Raw genomic sequence first — 22,010 nt, 5'->3', positions numbered from 1 at the left:
AGAATGATGGTTTGAGAAGTAGCATTGGGAAATAGATGATGTCATCTTGCAAAATGTCCACATTACAGAGGAGGAGGTGCTGGATGTCTTGAAATGGTTAAAGGTGGATAAATCCCCAGGACCTTATCAGGTGTAATCTCGATCTCTGTGGGAAGCTAGAGAAGTGATTGCTGGGCCTCTTACTGAGATATTTGTATCATCGATATTCACAGGTGAGATGCCAGAAGACTGGAGGTTGGGCTAACATGGTGCCACTGTTTAGGAAGGCTGGTATGGACAAGCCAGGGAACTACAGACTGGTTCGCCTGTCATCAGTCGTGGGCACGTTGAGCGACGGATACATGAGGGACAGGAATTACATGTGTTTACAGAGGCAATGTCTAATTGGGGATAGTCAGCATTGCTTTGTACGTGGGAAATCATGGCTCAAGATATTGAGTTTTTTGAAGAAGTAACAAAAGGATTGATGAGGGCAGCGCGGTGGATGAGTGATATAGACTTCAGTAAGGTGTTCGAAATGTTTCCACATGGGAGATTGGAGAGCAAGGATAGATCTCACCGAATACAGGGAAAACCAGCCATTTGGATACAGAACTGGCACGAAGGTAGAAGACAGAGGGTGGTGTGGGGGGTATTTTTTTTCAGACTGGAGACCTGTGACCAGTGGAGTGCCACAAGGATCGGTGCTGTGCCCACTACTTTCCATTAATTATATAAATGATTTGAATGTGAACACAGCAGGTATAGTTAGTAAGTTTGCAGATGACACCAAAATTGGAGGGGTAGTGGACAGTGAAGAATGTTACTTCACATTACAACGGGATGGTGAACTGATGGGCCAATGGGCTGAGGGGTGGGAGATGGAGCTTCATTTAGATAAATGGGAGGGGCTGCATTTTGGGAAAGCAACTCTTCGCAGGACTGATCCACTTAATGTTAATGTCCCAGGGAGTGTTTCTGAACAAAGAGACCTTGGAGTGCAGGTTCATTGTTCCTTGAAAGGAGAATTGTGGGTCGATAGGATAGTGAAGAAGGTGTTTGGTATGGTTGCGTTTACTGATCAGTGCATTGAGTAGAGGAGTTAGGAGGTCATGTTGTAGCTATACAGGACATTGGATAAGCCAGTTTTGGAATATTGCGTGCAATTCTAGTCTCCTCCCTATCGGAATGATGTTGTGTAAATTGAAATGGTTCAGAAAAGATTTGCACAAACGCTGACAGGATTGGAGGATTTGAGCTAAAGAGAGAGGTTAAATGGGCTGGGCATGTTTTCCCTGGAATGTCTGAGGCCGAGGGATAACCCATATGGAAGTTTATAAAACCATGAGAGGCATGGTTAGGTTTAACAGACAAGGTCTTTTCCCTGGGGTGGGGGAGTCCAGAACTGGAGGGCCTAGGTTCAGGATGAGAGGGGAAAGATATAAAAGGAACGTAAGGGACAACGTTTTGATGTGGAGGGTGTTGCGTGTATGGAATGACCTGCCAGATGAAGTGGTGGAGACTGATACAATTACTGCATTTAAAAGGCATCTGGATGGGTATACGAACAGGAAGGGTTGAGAGGGATTTGGGCCAAGTGCTGGCAAATGTGATGAGATTATGTTCGGATATGTGGGTGGTGTGGATGAGTTGGACACCGAAGGCCTTGTTTCTGTGCTGTCCATCTCTCTGACTGTAAATGTTTTGTACTGTCCATTTCCAGCCATACACTTCACGGTTTCCCCTGTTTACCTTGGTCAGTTCTCCTCTCAAACACATGTCAATGGCTTTGGTTGTGATTGTTGGGTGTGCTTTATGGTCACTTTAAAAATCCATCATCTCACTGAATTCTACTACACTACAATTTCCCAGAGGATATCTCAGTGGGACATTACTCCTTCCCACAGCATCATCACCCAACGGTCGATCTGAGATAGTCACCTCCCTGGCCGTTTCCACAATGTCTTATTCAAAGAAACACTGACACAAACATTCAAAGAGGAGTTCGGAGAACATCCCTTTTGCCGATGTGACTGCCCCAGATTATACAAAGACTGAAGTCTCCCAGAATTATCACAGTGCCTTTGTATTACACAGGAATACATTGGAATGTGGAACAGGGTTGAGCAATGAAATGCTGTTAGGCAGCCTCTAAACTGTTCACCTGCTTGTGTTGTTGACACGTGTTACCCAGAATCTGCATTCAGACTGATTCAGCTTCATCATCTGAGGCCAAATGCTTTCTCTGTAATGCCTTTGTTACCCATTACTGTCAGGGTTACCCATCCTGCACTCCCTGATACCCCTAAAGGAGGTGTACAATAGAATATTCATGTTCCACCTTTTGTTCACCCTGTCACCACTAAATCTCATTTATCTCTGTGCCCCAGTCCATCCACCTTATTGCAGAGACTTTGTCCATTCCAAAAAAGAACAGTACGACTGGCTCTTTCCACAATTTCTTGTCACAGTCCAATTCACTGATGTCCAGTTTCAGCTAAACTCTGTCTCTTCCTGTTCCTTTCTGCTTGTCTTCAGCTACATTGCCATTTCTGTTTGGATTTGGAAAGCTCCTTTCACCTGAACCCTGTCCCTGCATCCTCTCTGTCAGTTTAAAGCCCTGTCCATAAGCTTACCGACATGGTTGACCAGGACACTGCTCCCAGCAGTGTTATGTTTAATTCACTCATGGGATGTTGCTGTCTCTGGCAGGCCAGCATCGCATGCCCACCCTGAGCTGCCCTTGAGCTGAGTGCCTTGCTGGATCATTACAGAGAGCAGTTTAGAGTCAACCCCATCGCTCTGGGTCTGGATCATATGTAGGCCAGACCCGCTGCCTATAACAGATTTCCATTCGGAAAGAATATTAGGCAGTTAGATGGGTTATACTGGACACCAGCATTAACATCTGGATGAACAGTCAGGTGAGAATAGCACGAGGCCATCACCTGTCCCACTCGTAGCTAACCTGTCACTGAGTACGGATCCCCGTGCACCATGAATCACAACCCTTTCATCATGACCATTGTGTGATCCTGATACCTTCCTGCACTCTGGTGATATCACTCAGTCTCTCTCCATGTGGTATCCCTCACTGTGTGGGTCTAATTGCTGCCTCTGTCAGTGTCTCTCACTCTTGCAGCTACTCCAGATCCTGACCCAACAGCATTCTCCATTCCAGAGGGACACAGCAGCACAGGCCAGGGATGGAGACAGGGATTTTCCAGATTTCTGTGGGACTCAGTGCCATTCTCCATGTGTAACCCTCACTGCATCAGTCTAATTTCCCATTCTGTCTGTTTCTCTGTCTCCTGTAGGTCATCTGGATGTTCCTGTCTCAGCCGAATTCCTAACTCTTGTCTCATCCATAACCACATCAAAGACGGTTGGTCAGTCAGAGAGACATGAAGAGGGAGGTCTGGAGCCTTCAGTAAATCCTGCAGTCGGTAAGATCACTCACAGTGAACAGCACAGGGAGGGGTTAGTGACCTTCTGTATTCAGACCTGGAAGACAGGACATAGACACCGAACTGGGCAAGGTAAAGCAACATTCTAGGCTTCATTCACATCATCTTGTGAGGGACCTGCTTTCACCTCTGCTGTACTGGTCCTCACTGAGACTTCTCTCTCTGACTCTCTCTCTCACCCCCTCACTCTCATTCTTTCTTTCTCACCCTCTCTTTCTCTCTCACCCCCTCACTCACTCTCCACCCAAACTCTCTCTCTCACCCGACTTCTCTCTCCCTCGCATCCCTCTCTCTCTCATCCCTCTATCACTGGATTGCCCTCTATCTCTCCCTATCAGCTTTGCCTCCTCGATATCTATCTTTCTCTCTCTCTCTCTCGCTCGCGCTCTCTCTCTCGTCCCCTTCTCGTGCGCTCTCTTGCTCTCAGACTCTCTGTCTCATTTCCTTCCCCTCCCTCCCACTCATTTGCACCTCTCTCTCTCTCTTGCCCCCCCTCTTGCCCCCCTCGGTCTCGCGCTCTCGCTCGCCCCTCTCTCACTCACTCGCCCCTCTCTCTCACCCCCTCGCCCCTCTCTCTCACCCCTCCTCACTCTCAACCCATCTCTCTCTCACCCTCTCTCTCCCTTCCCCTCTTATGCTCTCTTCCCCCTCTCTCACTCACCCCTCTCTCCCCTTTTCTCACCCCCTTGCTCTCATTCCCCCTCTCAACATTTTGTATTTCTATTATCATGCTTATAATTTCACAAAAATACTATTGAGAACTTTAGACCTCAGGCCAGAGATGGAGATATTAGGTCATTGCCAAAGCATTGCCAAAAAGCAGGTTTTGAGGGATGTCTTAAAGGTGGAAAGCAGACCTGTGAGGTTTTGGCTGCAAATTTCAGACCATGCTGCTTCAGCAAGTGTAGAAACAGCCACACAGGTGAACTAATGAATTAACAAATGGTTGGGAGTCTCGAAGAAAATGGGTTGTCCAGGTCTCAAAGTGTGTGTGGTGCAGGGAGTTAGGGACTATGACAGCCAGGAATTAAATCAAGTGTGAGAATTTTAAATTGAGGGATATTGGCCAGGTGCTGGCAGGTGAGACTAGATTGGGTTGGGGTATCTGGTCGGCATGGACGGGTTGGACCGAAGGGTCTGTTTCCATGCTGTACATCTCTATGGCTGTACGCTGTTGATTGTAATTAGGAGCCTTTTGATGAATCAACAAGCAGTGATTTAGACTTTCTTGAGATTACAGGGAGGTTGAATATGGGAAGCTGGCCCTGAGTGTGTTTGGAAAATGAAGTCTGGAGATAACACACAACGGATGAGAGTTTCAGTATATGAGCTGAGACAAGGGTGGAATCAGCTAGAATTAGTGATCTTGGAGTGGGACTGGGCTGTCACCCTCACCTCGCCTCTGGGATTCAGCTGGTAGCCAGATTGTGAATCAGGGCGGTAACACAATCGGGAGCTGAGTGGTCCTGGTGGAGCCTAAAATGAGTGTCACTCAGCTGGCTGTTGCTGAGCAGCTGCTGCTTGGTAGCCCTGTTGATGACATCTTCCATCACTTTACTGCTGATCGAGTGTGGACCGATAGAGGGAAATTGCCTGAGTTGGGTTGCCCTGTGTTTTTGTGTTGAACATCCCTGGGCAATGTTCCACATTGTTGGTCAATGCCAGTGCTGGAGTGGTACTTGGCTTGGTGGGTGGCAAGTTCTGGAGTACAAACCATCAGTATTATTGCCAGAATATTGGCAGGGCCTGTAGCCTTTGCACTATTTAACCATTTCTTGATGTTATTCAAACTGAATTGAATTGGCTTAAAACTCACATCTGTGATGTTAGAAACCACTGGAGAAGGCTAAGATGGATCATCCCACTTTACACTTCTGGCTGAAGATTGCTGCAAATGCTGTCATCTTATCTGGTGAATGGGTGTGTGAGACCCCTCCATCAGTAAGGGTGGGGATATCTGTGATGCTTCCTCCAGTGAGTTGTTTAATTATCCATCACCGTTCACAACTGGGTGTGGCAGAACTGCAGAGCTCCGATCTGTTCCACTGGACGTAGGATCACTTAGCTTTACAGATTGTGCTGGAGTACAGTTCTGCTGCTGTTGATGTCCCACAGTGCCTCAGAGATACCCAGTTTGAGATCCTGCATCTCTTCAAAGTCTGTCCTAATTAGAACGGTGATAGTGTCACTCAACACAATGAAGGTTTTTCTCAACTTTAAGGCAAGACTTGTGTCTCCAAAAGGAATGTGTGATGGTCGCTCTTACCGATACTGTCATGGCCAGATGTATCTGCAGCTGGTCAATTCATAACAATGAGATCAAGTATGTTTTTCCCTCTTGTTGGTTCCCTCACCACCCGCTGCAGACTCAGTTGAGCAGCTATACCCTTTAGGACCTGACCAGCTCAGTCAGTAATTCTGTTGCAGAGCAAGTCTCGATCATGGACATTGAAATCCTGTACCCAGAGTACATTTGACATCATTTTATTGCCTCAGTGCTTCCTCCAAATGTTGTTCAACATGAAGGAGAACTGATCCATCAGCCAAGGGAGGATGGTATGTGGTAATCAGCAGGAGCCATGAAACCTACTGGTCTCCGGAGCCAATGCTGTGTACTCCCAGGACAAATCCTCCCTGTCTGTACACCACTGTGCCACCACCTCTGCCTGGTCTGTCCTGCCGGTGGGACAGGACGTATCAGAGATTTCAGGAGAAAGTGAAGACTGCAGATGCTGGAGATCAGAGTCGAGAGTGTGGTGCTGGAAAAGCACAGCAGGTCAGGCTGATGAAGGGCTTAGGCTTGAAACATCGATTCTCCTGCTCCTCGGATGCTGCCTGACCTGTTGTGCTTTTCCAGCACCACACTCTCGATATCTAGGGATGGTGATGGTGGTGTTTGGTTATCTTTGTAAGGGATGATTCCGTGAGTATGACTATGTCAGGCTGTTTCTTGACTAGTCTGTGAGACAGCTCTCCACGTTTTGGCACCAAAAACCATATGTTAGTGAGGAGGACGTTGCACCATCGAGAGGGCTGATTCTGTGGTTGTAATTTCTGGTACCGTGTTAGTTGCCAACTGGTCCATCCACTTTCATTCCTGTGTTGAGACTTTGCAGTGATTAGTACAGTGAGTAGCTGGCTGGGCCGCTATCAGGTTGGCAGGAATTTTTTCGCCATTGACAATGGTTTCATGGAGTTCAGATTCCTAATACGTTATTTATTTTCTTGAATTCAGATTCCACCATCTGCCAAGATGGGATTCGAACCAGGACTTCAGCCGTTTGTTTTAATATTCTGGATAAAAGCTAAATACATCAGGTTTGTTCACTCATTTTAAATATCACTAACCCTGGTTTTGTTTCTTTGTAAAACACTGTCCATCGTCCTGTCTCCTCCATCCTCCCCTCCAACAACGAGTGAGGAGCACATGGGGTTTCCCTGTCACTAAGACTGAGATAATCCGATCTGCTGTTTCTCTCCCTCCCACTAGCCCACTGAGTCAAACTGCCTCACGTGGTGTTCCTGGTTTTTGTCCTGAACCTACATCTTTCTCCAGTGTCTTGTCAAACCTTATCAGAGCTCACCTTGACCCTTTACCCTAATCTCGCTAAACTCACTTTCCAACTCTCTTTCCTCTGCTGCTGCCTCATCACTCCCCCTCGCCAATTCAGAGATATTGTTCCTTGTTCTGTCTGTTGGTCTTTTTCTGGTTATGTCCTTCTCTCCCATTCTGTGAAAAACTAATATTTGACCTCACGGTTGTTGGAAAATCCTGCTCCATCTCCACTCTCCCTTTCCTTTCTGAATTCCTTGCATTTGCTGTCCCTCAACGATCTATCCTTGGTCTCTCCTGTATCTCACGTAAATAGTGCCAGGAAGTGATATCATCCAAAAACACTGTGTTAGGTTTGACATGTATACTGACGATGCCCAGCTCTCCCTCCCCATCATCCCTCTCCATTACTCCACTGTTACTCAGTTATCAAACTGCTTATCACATTCCCACTACTCGATTAGCTGCAATTTCAGCCAATGAAACATTGTCATGGTTAAACCCATTGCCTTACCTTTACCTTTCTGCTGAGCCCCTTCCTCCCACTGGGAACTCTCTGAGGCAGAACAACACTCTTCACAATATTGCTGTTCTATCTGACCCCAAGGTGACCTTCTGATCAGACATCCACACAATCACAACACCAGGAATTCCAATCTCTTAAACGTTGCTTTTCTCCACCTCACCCCAGCTCCATTGCTACTGAAACCCCTTACCCGCATCTGTGTCACCTTAAACTTGAATCCAAAACAGAACCCTTGATTCCGTGACTCATAATCTGGTTTCAGACTCCCCTCTCAGTATTTACCCTCAGACACATCCTCTCAGTATTTATCCTGTCAAACCTCTTAAGAATCCCATCTGTCTCAATGAGATCACCTCTCTTTCTCCAAAATTCAGTGAGTAGAGTTCCAAACTTTTCAGCCTTTATTTAAAAGATAATCCCTCCAAACCAGGGATCATCTCATTGAATCTTCCCTGAAATGCCTCCAATAAAGTGACACATTTCCTTCTCTAAAGGGACCAAAACTGCTCTCATTACTGCAGATATGGTGGTCTCACCAGCACTTCCACACGTTACTCTCAGGTATATACTCCAAACTCTAATACTGAAAACTTTTGAAACAAACATTCGATTCCCCTTCCTGATTCCCTGGTGTAACTGTGTGGTAGCTTTCTGTGTTTACTGAACAATTACCCCAGGTCCCTTTGTGGTGCAGCTTTCTACAGTTTCCACCATTTAAATAGTACTTTGCTCTTTTATTATCTCCTCCAAAATGAGCAACTTCCCATTTTTCCCAAGTTACACCCCATCTGGCAACTTGTTGCCTCCTTCTCCTGTGCATCTCTCTCTTTTCATAATCCTCTTAGACATTTACAGTTATGCCTCTTCTAGGAGATATCACCCCCCCCCCTTCCCATTCTTCCAAGCATTTACTGGGAGCACTGGGCAGTGGGAAGCAGACAGAGTTGCTATCTTTTTAGGGATACGCTTTGGAGTGATTGGGAGGATCTTCCTACCCATTGGTCAGGATGGAGACAACTTGCCCATCGTTAGGCATTAGCCTTTCACACCCGTGTCTTATTGATGAGGCAGAGCGGCAGCACGGAATGAAAGAAAAGAAAGTCATTCTTGTTCCCCATAACTCACTGACCCTTGGATCATTTTCTCCAATGTGTCAAAGAACAGCTGTGTTCAGTCACATGAGATCTCCAGTTGGAATCTCCTAGAAACCCACAGATTTCCCCCTGAGTTGACAGCTGATGTCCTCAAGGGTAATATGTACAGTAATCCTGGGCCACAAGGAGGGGATGGTGTGAGTTTCTAACTTGAACTGATAGTGACAGATTTTATATACTTGTATCACGGGATATTACAGGTGGACATTCAGATGGTAATCTCAGTAAATATTCTGCTAAACTCTGATTGAATTACTCAGTATATCAGGATCTGGATATTCGCATTGTGTGTGTGAGTATTGTGCTCCAGATCAATCCCATTTGCTGCTTAAAAATTCTCCTTTGAATCATCGCATTCTCTCAAAAGGTCTCCCCAAACCTTCAATGTGTCATGTAATCCTTTTATGATGACCTGATGAGTGTAAGGTTTATTATTCGAATGTGTAATTTTTGTATAAGGATGTCTCAGAGAGGGAGCAGAATATTCTTAAAGGGGAGAATAACCATTTTGAGGGGAGGCTGTTGTTTATTGGTATCAATGACATAGGAATTGAAGAGTTCACATTATTGGATCATTGGAATCTCTTGTGGGGTAGAATTGACCTCCATCAGAAGGATGGATTGTACTGGCACTGGAGAGGAAGAGTTGCTAGTGCTATTCAGGAGGCATTAAACCGGTGAAGGAATGTGGGTAAACCCAGAGAGAGAGTGAGCGAAGAGCTAAGTCTGATGCTTGTACAGTTCAGACATCAAACAGTCAAGGCAGACAAGGGCAAGGCACAGAATGAGCAGTTACACTGCATATGTTTCAATGCAGGGGGCAGAGGAGCTCAGGGTATGGTTTTGAACATCGCACTGGAATATTATAGCAATTACAGAGGCATAACTTAATGATGGATAGGACCAGCAGCTTAATGTTCCAGTGTATAGATGCTATAGCAAAGATAGAAAGGGGGCAAAAGAGCAGGGGAAGAGGTATTTTTGATTAGGGATAACATTACAGCTGGGCTTCAAGAGGGTATTCCTGGGAGTACATCCAGGCAGAACTGAGAAATAAGAAAGGGATGATCCCCTTATTGGGATGGTACTATTGACCGCCTCCCCACTTCCCCAATAGTCAGCAGGGAGTTGAGAAGCAAATTTACTGAGAGATCACTTATCTGTAAGAACAGTATGGTTGTGTACAAGACTTGACCTTCTTTGTTATTCATTCACAGGATGAGGGTGTCACTGGCTGGGCCCAAAGGGCAGTAAAGAGTCAACTTCATTGCTGTGGGTCTGGAGTCACATGTAGGCCAGACCAGGTAAGGATGGCAGATTCCTTCCCTGAAGGATATTAGCGAATCTGATGAGTTTTTTTTCCGCAATAATCAACAATGGATTCGTGGTCTTTAATAGATTCTTAATTCCAAATTTTTATTGAACTCACATTCCACTGTCTGCCGTGACGGGATCCAAACCCTGGGCCCCAGAACGTTACCTGGGTGTCTGGATTATCCATCTAATGATAATCTCACTAGGCCATTTGGTAGGGCGAGTGACTGAAGTATCCGTGGGGCAGCACATCAGCACCAAAGATCCCATGGTCTCTGCAGAAGATAGAAAGGGCTGGGGAGGGAGATATATCCCTGGTGGTGGGGTCTGACTGTAGGTAGCAGACATAGCAGAGGTTAATGGAGATTAGTGGGTGGCAGGTGAGGACCGGGGGATTATATTCTTATTGTGGTTGGAGGGGTGGGGGGAAGGCGGAGGTACAAGAAGTGGAGGATATGCGTTGGAGTGCATTGTTGATCAAGTGGGAGGGAAATGCGGTCCTTGAAAGAGGAAACCTTTCTGGGATGTCCTGGAGTGGAATTTCTTCTTCTGGGAGCAGATATGGCAGAGGCGGAGGAATTGGGAGTACAGGATCACGTTTTTACAGGAATGTACTCGAGGGTAATCAGGAGAGCAAAAAGGGGACTTGAAATATCTCCAGGACATAGTTTAAGGAGAATCCAAAGAGATTCTACAAATACTTTAAGCATAAAATAATAACCAGACAGAGAATAGGACCCCTTAAAGATCAACAAGGCCATTTATGGAACAACAGGATGTGGGAGAAATACTATGCTATTCTATTCTAGAGAGTTTGGAGAAATAAGTAGTGATAACTTGAAAAGTGTCTATGTTACAGAGGAGGAAGTACTGGATGTCTTAAACAGTAGCAAGGTGGATAAATCCCTGGGACCTGATCAGGTGTATTCCAGAAATTTGTGGAAAGCTAGGAAGGTGTTGGCAGTGCCCCTCCCTAAGGTATTTATATCATTGTTTGTGACAGGTGAGGTGCTGGAAGATGGGTGCCATTATTTTAAAAAGGTGGTAAGGAAAGGCCAGGGAACAAGAGAACAGTCAACCTAACGTCAGTGGTAGGTAAGTTGTTGGAAGGGATTCTGAGGGACAGGATTTACATGTATTTGGAAAGACGAGGATTGATTAGGGATAGTCAACATGGCTTTGTGTGTGGGAAATTCTCTCTCTCTAACTTAATTGAGTTTTTTTGAAGATGTGACAAAGATGATTAATGAAGGCAGACTGTGGACGTTGTCTATATGGACACTGAACGATGTTCCACATAGCAGACTCGTTAGCAAGGTTAGATAACATGGAATGTTGGGAGAACTAGCCATTTGGATACAAAACTGGCTTGAAGGTAGGAGGCAGAGGGTGGTGATGGAGGCTTGCTTTGCGGACTGGAGGCCTGTGAGCAGCATTGTCCTGCAGGAATGGGTATTAGGTCCTTAAATAAATGAGTTGGATGTGAATATATGAGATATGATCAGTGGGTTTACAGAAGACACCAAAATTGGAGGTGTAGTGGACAATGAAGCAGGTTAGTTCAGAATGCAACAGTATCTTGACCAGATGGGCCATTGGAGTGAGGAATGGCAGACTGGGTTCAATTCAGACAAATGTAAGCTGTTGGATTTTGGAAAGGCAAATCAGAGCAGGACTTGTACACTTAATGGTAAAGTCCTTGGGAATGTTGCTGAACATAGAGACCATGGAGTGCAGGTTCATTGTTCCTTGAAAGTAGAGTCGCAGGTAGGCAGACTAGTGAAGGTGGTGTTTGTTATGCTTATATTTATTGGTCAATGCATTGAGTTCAGAAGCTGGGACGTCAAATTCTGGTTGGACAGGACATTGATTAAGCCATTTCAGGAATTATGTTTTAAGTTCGAAATTCCCTGTTCTGGAAAGGATGTTGTGAATCTTGAAAGAGTTCAGACAAGATTTTCAAAGACTTTGCTCGGGTTGGAGGATTTGGGCTACAGGGAGAGGGTGAATAGGCCAGGGTTAATTTCCCTGGAGAGGCAAAGACTGAGAGGTGACTTCATGGAGATCGATAAAGTCATGAAGGGCATGGATAAGGTGAACAGCCAGGGTCATTTCCCCCCAGTTAGGTGGGTTCAAAACAAGATCACATGGACTAAAGTTGAGAGGGCAAGGATTTAAAATGGATCTAAGGGGCAAAGTTTTCAAGCTGTGTGTGGTGTATGTGTGGAATGAGCTGCCGGATGAAGTAGTGGAGGCTGATACAATTACAACATTTGAAAGGCATCCGATTGGGTACGTGAATAGGAAGTGTTTCCAATGATACGGACCAATAGCTGGCAAATGGGACTCCGTTTGTTGAGGATTCCTCGTTGTCATGGACAAATTGGACCAAAGATCTGTTTCTGTGCTGTACATCTCTATGACACTAATAAATGAAAATAAGATGTGTTCCTCTTTTGTGGAGAGGTAGCAGAAGCACAGATAATTGTCCTTGGAGCTGAGAAGGTTAAGCAGTGATTTTGACCAGGTGCAAATTTGTTTCTAGGATATCTAATCTGCAGAGTGAGGGGAATTGTTAACAATGTCACAATTTTAGTAACTGTTTTCAGGTAATTGGCAAATAATGTGAATATGTGAACATTATTTTATTCAGTAAGTTCTGAGTATCTGGAACAGTCTGAATGGCAGCTGGACACAGACTCAGCAGTTATTCATAAACAGATTTGGAATTTTACTTTTTAAGGGAAGATTTGGGGGGCTATGGGCAAAGGGGAAGGGAATTGGGACAGATTTGCAGCATCTCCAGAGGAAGAGGGTACATCCCAAATGGGCTGAATAGCCCCAGCCCCTGTGCTCTGTGATACTGCCCCCATTGACTGTGAATGTTGAAGCTCATCCCAGGGCAGAGAGAGGGAGGATCCCACCACTCACCTCACAATGGGCCCCGAATGATTGATATCAGCGCAGGCCAATAGGGGGCAGAGGGCAGTACTGGAGGACCAGGTCGTACCAGTTTGTCCTCCAACCAATCGGAGTGAATGAGGGCATCCTCAAGGCTGGAACGAAAGAAAGGCACATATCACAGAGATCTGAGAAACTGGAGGACATGAGATAGGGAGCGTTCTGTGGCTGGTGAAGAATTATATAAATAAGGAAGAGTTGTGAGGCTGGATGAAGTGACAGTGATCGGGAGAGTTGAGGATGGAGGAATTTAGAGTTAGTGAGGATTAGAGTCATAACGTTATACAGCAAGGAAACAGGCCCTGTGGTCCAACCAGTCCATGCCGACCATAATTCCAAACTGAACTAATTGTACCTGCCTCCGCTTGGTCCACATCCATCCAAATATTTCCTAGTTATGTACTTATCTGAATGTCTTTTAAATATTGTAATTGTATTCACAGCTACCACTTCCTCTGGAAGTTCATTTCACATGTATAATTTTTTTAAAAACCCTAATGTCTTTTCTGAAATCTTTCTAATTTCTTCTCAAAATGAATGCAGCACAGTTTTGAATCCCCCCCCCCCCTCCCCCCCAGCAAAACACTTTCTGATTTTGTCAACCTGTAATAAGGTGACCCCTCAACCTCGTGCACGCCAGTGAAAAAAATTCCCAGCCTATCCAGCCTCTCCTTAGAACACAATCCCTCCATTCATGGCAACATCCTGGTAAATCTCTTCTGAACCTGCTCCAATTTAATATCCTTCCTATAACAGCACAACCAGAACTGGACAGAGTATTCCAGAAGAGGCCTCCCCAACGTCCTGTACATCCTCAACATAACGTCCCAACTCCTGGACTCAAAGGTCTGAACAATGAAGGTAGGTGTGCTAAGCACTTTCTTAACCACCCTGTCTACATGTAACACAAATTTCAAAGACCTGAAGCCCTCGGTCGCTTTGTTCCCATATCACTACTCAAGGCTCTACTTTTATTGAGTGTAAGTCCTGCCCTCGTTTGTTTTGTCAAGATGTTATATTTTGCATTTATTCCAATCAAAAAAATTTTTTGAGTATAAAGGCAGTAGGAGTATAATTAAAAGAGAAATCAGGAGTCAAAAAAGGGCCGTGAGATAGCTTTGGCAAATAGGGTTAAGGATAATCCGAAGGGCTTTTGTAAATACATGGAAAAAAAAAGGCTAACTAGGGGGAAAATAGAGACCCTCAAAGATCAGCAAGGCAGCCATTGTGTGGAGCTGCAGGCGATGGGTGAGATAGGAAACAAGTATTTTGCATTAGTGTTTACTGTGAAGAAGTACATGGGAGATATAGAATGTGGGGAAATAAATGGTGTCATCTTGAAAAATGTCCATATTACAGAGGAGGAGGTGGTGCTGGATCGGTGGCTAAGGAGCTGGTGCAGGGGAAAAGGATTCACGTTTTTTGGATCATTATGATCTCCTCTGGAGTAGAGTTGACCTGCATAAGAAGGATGGATTGTACCTCAATTGGAAGGTGTCTAATATCTAGGCAGGGAGACTGGCTGGTGATACTCGGGAGGCATTAAACCAGTGAGGGAGTGGGTATAAACCCAAGAAGGTAGTGAGAATAGAGGTATGTCTGAGGCTGGTACAGTTCAGAAGTCAAATAGTCAAGGCAGGCAAGGGCAAGGAACAGAATGAAGACGGACTGAGCAGTTGCACTGCATTTACTTCAATAGAAGAGGCCTGACAGGGAAGGCAGATGAGCTCAGGGTGTGGTTTTGAACATGGCACTGGGATATTATAGCAATTACAGAGGCATCACTCAGGGATGGATAGGCCTGGCAGCTTAATGTTCCAGGGTATAGATGCTATAGCAAGGATAGGAAGGGGGACAAGAGAGGAGGGGGAGTGGCATTTTTGATTCGAAATAGCATTATGTTTTTGCTTAGGGAGGATATTCCTGGGAGTATGGTCAGTGAAGTTATTTAGGTGGAACTGGGAAATGAGAATGGGATGATCACCTTATTGGGGTTTTCTGCATGGATTTCGTCTGGGCCCTCTGGTTTCCTCCCACAGTCCAAAGATGTGCAGGTTGGGTGGATTATCCAGGCTGAATTGCCCGTAATGTTCAGGGATGTGCAGGCTCTGGGAAATGCAATGTTACAGGGGCAGGTTAAGAGGCTTTCAGGGTCAGTATCAATGTGATGGGCTGAATGACCTGTTTCCACACTGTTGGGATTCTCTGATAATTCTATTTTTAAAATATTTACAGAAAATAATAGACCAGATCGAAAAGTTAAGGTTCTGAATTGGACAAAGGCCAATTTTGATGGCACAAGGCAAGAACGTTCATCTGGCCCCTCAAGCCTGCTCTGCCATTCAATAAGATCAGGGCTGATCTTTTCATGGCCTCAGCTCCACATTCCTGCTCTCTCACCATAACCCTTAATTCCTTTCCTGTTCACAAATCTACATTTTGCCTTAAAAGCATTCAAGTTGATAACGTCAAATGATGCACTCGGCAGGGAATTCCACAGATTCACAACCCTTTAACTGAAGAAGCTCCTCCTGAACTCAGTCCTAAATCTGCTCCCCCTTATTTTGAGGTAATGCTCTGTAGTTTGAACCGACCCCAGTGGAAATAGCCTCCCTGCTTCTGTCTTATCTACTCTCTTCATAATTTTATTTTTTCCTATCCAACCTCCCATTCCTCTAAATTACAATGATTATAGAACCAGTTTTCTCAATCTCTCCACATACACCAACCCTCTCAACTCCCAACTCAAACTAGTGAACCTCCTGTGCCAGTGCATCCTTGCTAATGTAAGGGGACCAAACCTGGACACAGTACTCCAGGTGTGGCCTCACCAGCATCCTGTACAGCTGCAGCATAACCATACCTCTAGCAATGAAGGACAATATTCCCTTCACTGCCATAATTACCTGCTGCACCTGCAAACCAACTTCCTGAGATTCATGCACAAGGCCACCCAGCTCCCTCTGCACAGCAGAATGCTGCAAGATTTCACCATTTCATCATCCAGTTTTCTGTTCGTACGACCAAAATGGATGACCTCACATTTCCCAACATTGAACTCCATCTGCCAGATCATTCACTTAACCTATCTGTATCCCTGTGCAGACTGACAGTGGCCTCTGCAGACATTGCTCTACCTCATCTTTGTATCAAATGTGAACTCTGACACCGGACACTTGGTCCTCAACTCCAAAACATTTGTGTAAATTGCAAACAGTTGTAGTGCCAACACTAATCCAAACACCCATTTATCCCCATTCTTTATTTTTTGCTGGTTAACCGATCCTGTATCTATGATAATACATTACCAATAATGCTGTGCATCTTTACCTTATTCAGCAGCTTTTTGTGTGGCAACTTATCGGATACCTTCTGGAAATCCAGGTACACCACATCCACCGAGTCCACCTTGTCCAACGCACTCGTCGTATCCTCAAATAATTCCAGTAAATGTGTTCTACATGACCTGTCTTTCCTGAATCCATGCTGTGTCTGCTCAATGAGACAATTTCTACCCAGATATCTCACCACTACTTCCTTGAGAGGTTCAAGCATTTTCTCCACTACAGATGTTAAGCTAACGGGTCCTTTTGAAAAATAGTGGCACCACATTTGCAGCTTCCAGTCTGTCAAAACCATTCCAGAATCCACCAACTTTTAGTGAATTTTCACGAGTCTATTTGTTATTCTCCACCCCCCTCCACCCCCCCCAGCCCCCCCAGCCCCTACCCCCCCCCCCATCTCCTTTAGTCCCTGGGATGCAATCCATCAGAGCCTGGATACCCATCTACCTTCAGGCTGTTATCTTTCCCAACATTACCTCTTTACTGAGAATGATTGCTTCTGTATCCTCATCTGCCATTGCCTCCATAGGCCTGTGACAATGAGAGTACACAGACAGTATGTTCCTGTTAAGGCCAAGGCTGGTAGGTGTAGGGAATGCCGCCTGTTGAAAGAAATTGAGAGCCTGGTCAAGAAAATGAAGCAGGCGTATGGCAGGTAAAGACAGCTGTGTTTGTGTGAATCCCTAGAGGAGTATAGGGGCAGTAGGAGTATACTCGAGGTAAACCAGGAGGGCAAAAAGGGGACATGAGATAGCTTCAGGAAATAGGTTTAAGGAGAATAAAAGGTGATTGTACAAATACACTAAGGACAAATGAGTAACCAGGCAGATAATAGGTAACCGCAAATCAAGGCTGTCTGTGGAACCGCAGGAGGTGAGAGAGATTCTGTATGAGCGGAGAGGTTTTACAAACAAAATGTGCACATCGGAAAACACAAATTTGAACATCACAGTCTTGTGTTTTCAGTAAACGGGGAATTGCCTCTGTGTGGCTGCAGGCATGGGTGCGCGCCACCATCTTTATTTGGGGCAAGAATTCACTGGAAACATGCGGAGCCACCAGTTTTTTAGGGGGCAAGGTGCAGCCAGGCGCATGTGCAGCCTTTCTCTGGTACAGAGTCATTGGGCAGGATTTACACAGAGCACATTCAATCTCAGAGAAATGGATGTTTATTTCTGGATTTGTTTCGTCATTCATTTAAATGATTTGGTGTCGTAAATGAGTTTGCAGGTCATACAAAATTGGAGGTGTTGTGGATAATCAAGAACGTTACCTCAGATTACAATGAGATATTGGTCAGATGGGGTATAATTTAGATAAATGTGAGGTGCTGCATTTTGGAAAACCAAATCAGGGCAGGACTTATACACTGAATGACAAGGCCCTGGAGATGTTTGCGGAACAAAGAGACCTTGGACTGAAGGTTCATAGTCCTTGCAAGTCAAGGATAGGATGCTGAAGAAGGTGTTTAGTATATTTTCCTTTATTGATTCGAGCATTGAGTATAGGATGTGGGAGGTCATGTTACTATACAGGACATTCGTTAGGTCACTTTTGGAATATTGTGTGCAATTCTGGCCTACCTCCTATCAGAAGGGTGCTGTGAAACTTGAAAGGTTTCATAAAAGACTTACAAGGATGTTGTTAGGGTTGGAGGATTTGAGCTACAGGGTGAGGCATAAAAGGCTGGGGCTGTTTTCCCTGGAGTGCCATAGGCTGAGCAGTGATGTTATAGAGATTTATACAATCATGAGGGGCATGAATAGAGTAAATGAACAAGGTGTTTTCCCTGGAGTGGTGGTGTCCAGAATTAGAGGGCATTGCTTTAGGGTGAACGGAGAAAATGTCAAAGGGGCCTAAAGGACAACTCTTTCATGCAGTGGGTGGAATGAGCTGCCAGAGGAAGTGATGGAGGCTAGTACAATTAAAACATGTTAAAGGCATCTAACTAGACATATGATATGTTTAGGAAGCGTTTACAGGGATATGGGCCAAGTGCTGGCAAATGGGAATAGACTAGGTTCGGATACCTGTTTGGCAAGGATGAGTTAGACCGAAGGGTCTGTGTCGGTGCTATACATCTCTATGACTGTGGGATCGTAACAGCTTATACTGCTCTGCTTCATCTCTGGGTTCCCTCATGACCACTTTGTCAATATCTAGCTTCCTCAATCTTGAACAATGGGTGTATTTTTGGTCTGTTTGGTTTTTTACTATTATTGTTACAGACATTTTTGTAAGTTAATTTTTCACTGCCGCCCAGCCCCTGACCATGTGCTGCTTATCAATATTTTCCGGAAAATCTTTAATGGTCAAGAATTCCTTTTTCCAATAAGCAAGTGTATCTTCCTTCCATTTCTGACTATCTCATTCTGCACCGTTTTCATTCCCTGCAATCCATTTTGCACTCCTTGAAACATCAACTGTGTTTCTCCTTCCACAGATACTAGTGATTAATGCCAAATCCCTGTTGCCTGGGAGAGGGTGATGTTTGACTTTCTTGTACAGCTGCAGTTTGTGTGGTGAAGGTGCTCCCACAATGTGGTTGGGTAAGAGACATTACAGAGTATTCATTCAGCAACAGTAAAGATCTGAAGGTAATGTCCAAATCAACAACAGTTCATATTTTTATTGTCATGCTTATAATTCCACAAAAATATTATTTAGAATTTTAAACATAAGGCCAGAGATGGTGATATTAGGTCAGGTGACCAAAAGCATTGCCAAATAAGCAGGTTTTGAGAAATGTCTTAAAGGAGGAAAGCACACCTGAGAGGTTTTGGCTGTGAATTTCAGAACGTGTTGCTTTGGCAACTGTGAAAGCAGCCACACTGGTGAAGTAATGAATTAACAGATCATTGGGAGTCTCAAACAGAATGGGTTGTCGAGGTCTCAAAGGGTGTGTGATGCAGCGAGCTAGGGATGATCACAACCAGGAATTAAATCAAGGGTGAGAATTTTAAATTGAGGGATGTGGGCCGGATGCTGGCAGGTGAGACTAGATTGGGTTGGAATATCTGGTCGGCATGGACGGGTTGGATTGAAGGGTCTGTTTCCAAGCTATACATCGCTGTAGCTCTATGTTCTTGATTATGAATAGCAGCCTTTTGATGGATCAACAAGTTCTGGTACAAGGGAGTATTTGGGCAATAGAGATTTAGTTTTTCTTGAGATTACAGGGAGGTTGAATGTGGGAAGCTGGCCAGGAGTATGTTTGGATAATGAAGTCTGGAGATATGACAAGATGGATGAGTGTATATGAGCTGAGACAAGGGTGGAATCAGCTTAGTGGCCTTAGAGTGGGACTGGGCTGTCACCCTCACCTCGCCTCTGGGATTCAGCTGGTTGTCAGGTTGTGAATCAGGGCGGTAACACAATCAGGAGCTGAGTGGTCCTGGTGGAGACTAAAATGAGTGTCACTCAGCTGGCTGTTGCTGAGCAGCTGCTGCTTGATAGCCCTATTGATAACATTTTCCATCACTTTACTGCTGATCGAGTGTGGACTGATAGATGGAAATTGGCTGGGTTGTATTGCCCTGTGTTTTTGTGTTGAACATCCCTGGGCAATGTTCCACATTGTTGGTCGATGCCAGTGCTGGAGCGGTACTTGGCTTGGTGGGTGGCAAGTTCAGGAGCACAAACCATCAGTGTTATTGCCAGAATATTTGCAGGGCCCATAGCCTTTGCACGACTTAACCATTTCTTGATGTTATTCAAACTCAACCGAACTGGCTTAAACTCACATCTGTGATGTTAGAAACCACTGGAGAAGGCTGAGATGGATCATCCCACTTTGCACTTCTGGATGCAGATTGCTGCAAATGCTGTTGTCTTATCTGGTGCATGGGTGTGTGAGGCCCCTCCATCAGTCAGGGTGGGGATATCTGTGATGCTTCCTTCAGTGAGTTGTTTAATTGTCCATCACCGTTCACAACTGGGTGTGGCAGAACTGCAGAGCTCCGATCGGTTCCACTGGATGTAGGATCACTTAGCTCTGTTGCTTGCTGCTGATGCTGTTTGAAATGCAGATGGTCCTGTTTGGTAGATTCACCAGGTTGGCACTTCATTTTTAAGTCTGCCTGGTGCTGCTCATGGCATGCCCTCCTTTCCTGTCCATTGTGATGGGTGAGAGCGGGATTTGCAAACCCATGAGATTACAGATTGTGCTGGAGTACAGTTCTGCTGCTGTTGATGTCCCACAGTGCCTCAGAGATACCGAGTTTGAGATCCTACATCTCTTCAGAGTCTGTCCCATTTAGAACGGTGATCGTGCCACTCAACGCGATGGAGGTTTTTCTCAACCTTAAGCTAAGACTTGTGTTTCCAAAAGGAATGTGTGATGGTCGCTCGTACTGATACTGTCATGGACAGATGGATCTGCAGCTGGTCAATTCATAACAATGAGATCACTCTTGTTTTTCCCTCTTGTTGGTTCCCTCACCACCCGCTGTAGACTCAGTTGAGCAGCTATACCCTTTAGGACCTGACCACCTCAGTCAGTAATTCTATTACAGAGCTCGTCTCGATAGTGGACATTGAAATCCTGTACCCAGAGTACGTTTGACACCATTTTACTTCCTCAGTGCTTCCTTCAAATGTTGTTCAACATGAAGAAGAACTGATCCATCAGCCAAGGAAGGACAGTACGTGGTAATCAGCAGGAGCCATGAGATTTCCTGGTGTCCGGAGTCCATGCTGAGTACTCCAAGGGCAAATCCTCCCTGTCTTGTGCCATGACCTCTGCCTGGTCTGTCCTGCTGGTGGGGCAGGACATATCCAGAGATTTCAGGAGAAAGTGAAGACTGCAGATGCTGGAGGTCAGAGTCAAGAGTCTGGTGCTGGAAAAGCACAGCAGGTCAGGCTGATAACTGGCTTAGGCTCGAAACATCGATTCTCCTTCTCCTCGGATGCTGCCTGACCTGTTGTGTTTTTCCATCACTACAATCTCAATCTCTTGGGATGGTGATGGTGGTGTCTGGTCATTGTCTGTAAGGGTTGATTTCATGAGTATGAGTACGTCAGGCTGTTCCTTGATTGGTCTGTGAGAGAGCTCGGCACAATTTGGCACCAAACTCCAGATGTTAGTCTGGAGGACATTGCACCATTGAGAGGGCTGATTCTGTGGTTGTATTTTCGAGTGCCTTCTTAGATGACGAGTGGTCCATCCAGTTTCATTCCTTTGTTAAGACTTTGCAGTGATTAATACAGTGAGTAGCTGGCTGGGCCACTGTCAGGTTGGGAGGGTTTTTTCTGCCATTGACAATGTTTCCATGGAGATCAGGAGATTCCTAATTCCAGTTATTTTTTCTTGAATTCAGATTCCACCATCTGCCAAGATGGGATTCGAACCAGGACTTTCAGTCGTTTGTTTTAATATTTTGGATAAAATTTAAATACATTAGGTTTGTTCACTCACTTTAAATATCACTTACCCAGGTTTGGTTTCTTTGTGAAACACTGTCCATCATCCTGTCTCCTCCATCCTTCTCTCCAACAACAAGAGTTTGGAGCACATGGAGGTTCTCTGTCACTAAGACTGAGATAATCCGATCTGCTGCTTCCCCCCCCCCCCCTCACGTGGTGTTCCTGGTTTTTGTCCAAACCTACATTTTTCTCCAATCTCATCTCCTGTCAAGCCTTATCAGAGCTCCTCTTGACCCTTTACCCTAATCTCACTAAACCATAGACTTTCCAACTCTCTTTTCTCCTCCA

At 45.1% G+C, this 22,010-nt stretch overlaps 1 long non-coding RNA gene across 4 annotated transcripts in view; it reads left to right on the top strand.

Annotated features, from left to right (window-relative positions):
- Positions 1-22,010, top strand: part of LOC140483958 (uncharacterized) — an 85,103-nt gene that overhangs the window by 24,003 nt on the left and 39,090 nt on the right. For 2 of the 4 annotated variants that reach the window (XR_011962097.1, XR_011962094.1), the window contains exons 2-6: positions 3,297-3,425; positions 6,682-6,764; positions 9,897-9,983; positions 13,711-13,815; positions 18,742-18,847. This is a non-coding gene — a long non-coding RNA (uncharacterized lncRNA). Of the gene's footprint in view, positions 1-3,296; positions 3,426-6,681; positions 6,765-9,896; positions 9,984-13,710; positions 13,816-15,189; positions 15,923-18,741; positions 18,896-22,010 lie in introns of those variants that run through there. The other 2 variants (XR_011962095.1, XR_011962096.1) reach the window with 2 other exon arrangements.

The sequence above is a fragment of the Chiloscyllium punctatum genome, chromosome 12, assembly GCF_047496795.1.
Source record: "Chiloscyllium punctatum isolate Juve2018m chromosome 12, sChiPun1.3, whole genome shotgun sequence".
Classification (NCBI taxonomy): Eukaryota; Metazoa; Chordata; class Chondrichthyes; order Orectolobiformes; family Hemiscylliidae; genus Chiloscyllium; species Chiloscyllium punctatum.
This window is presented reverse-complemented; position numbering and strand designations above follow the sequence as displayed.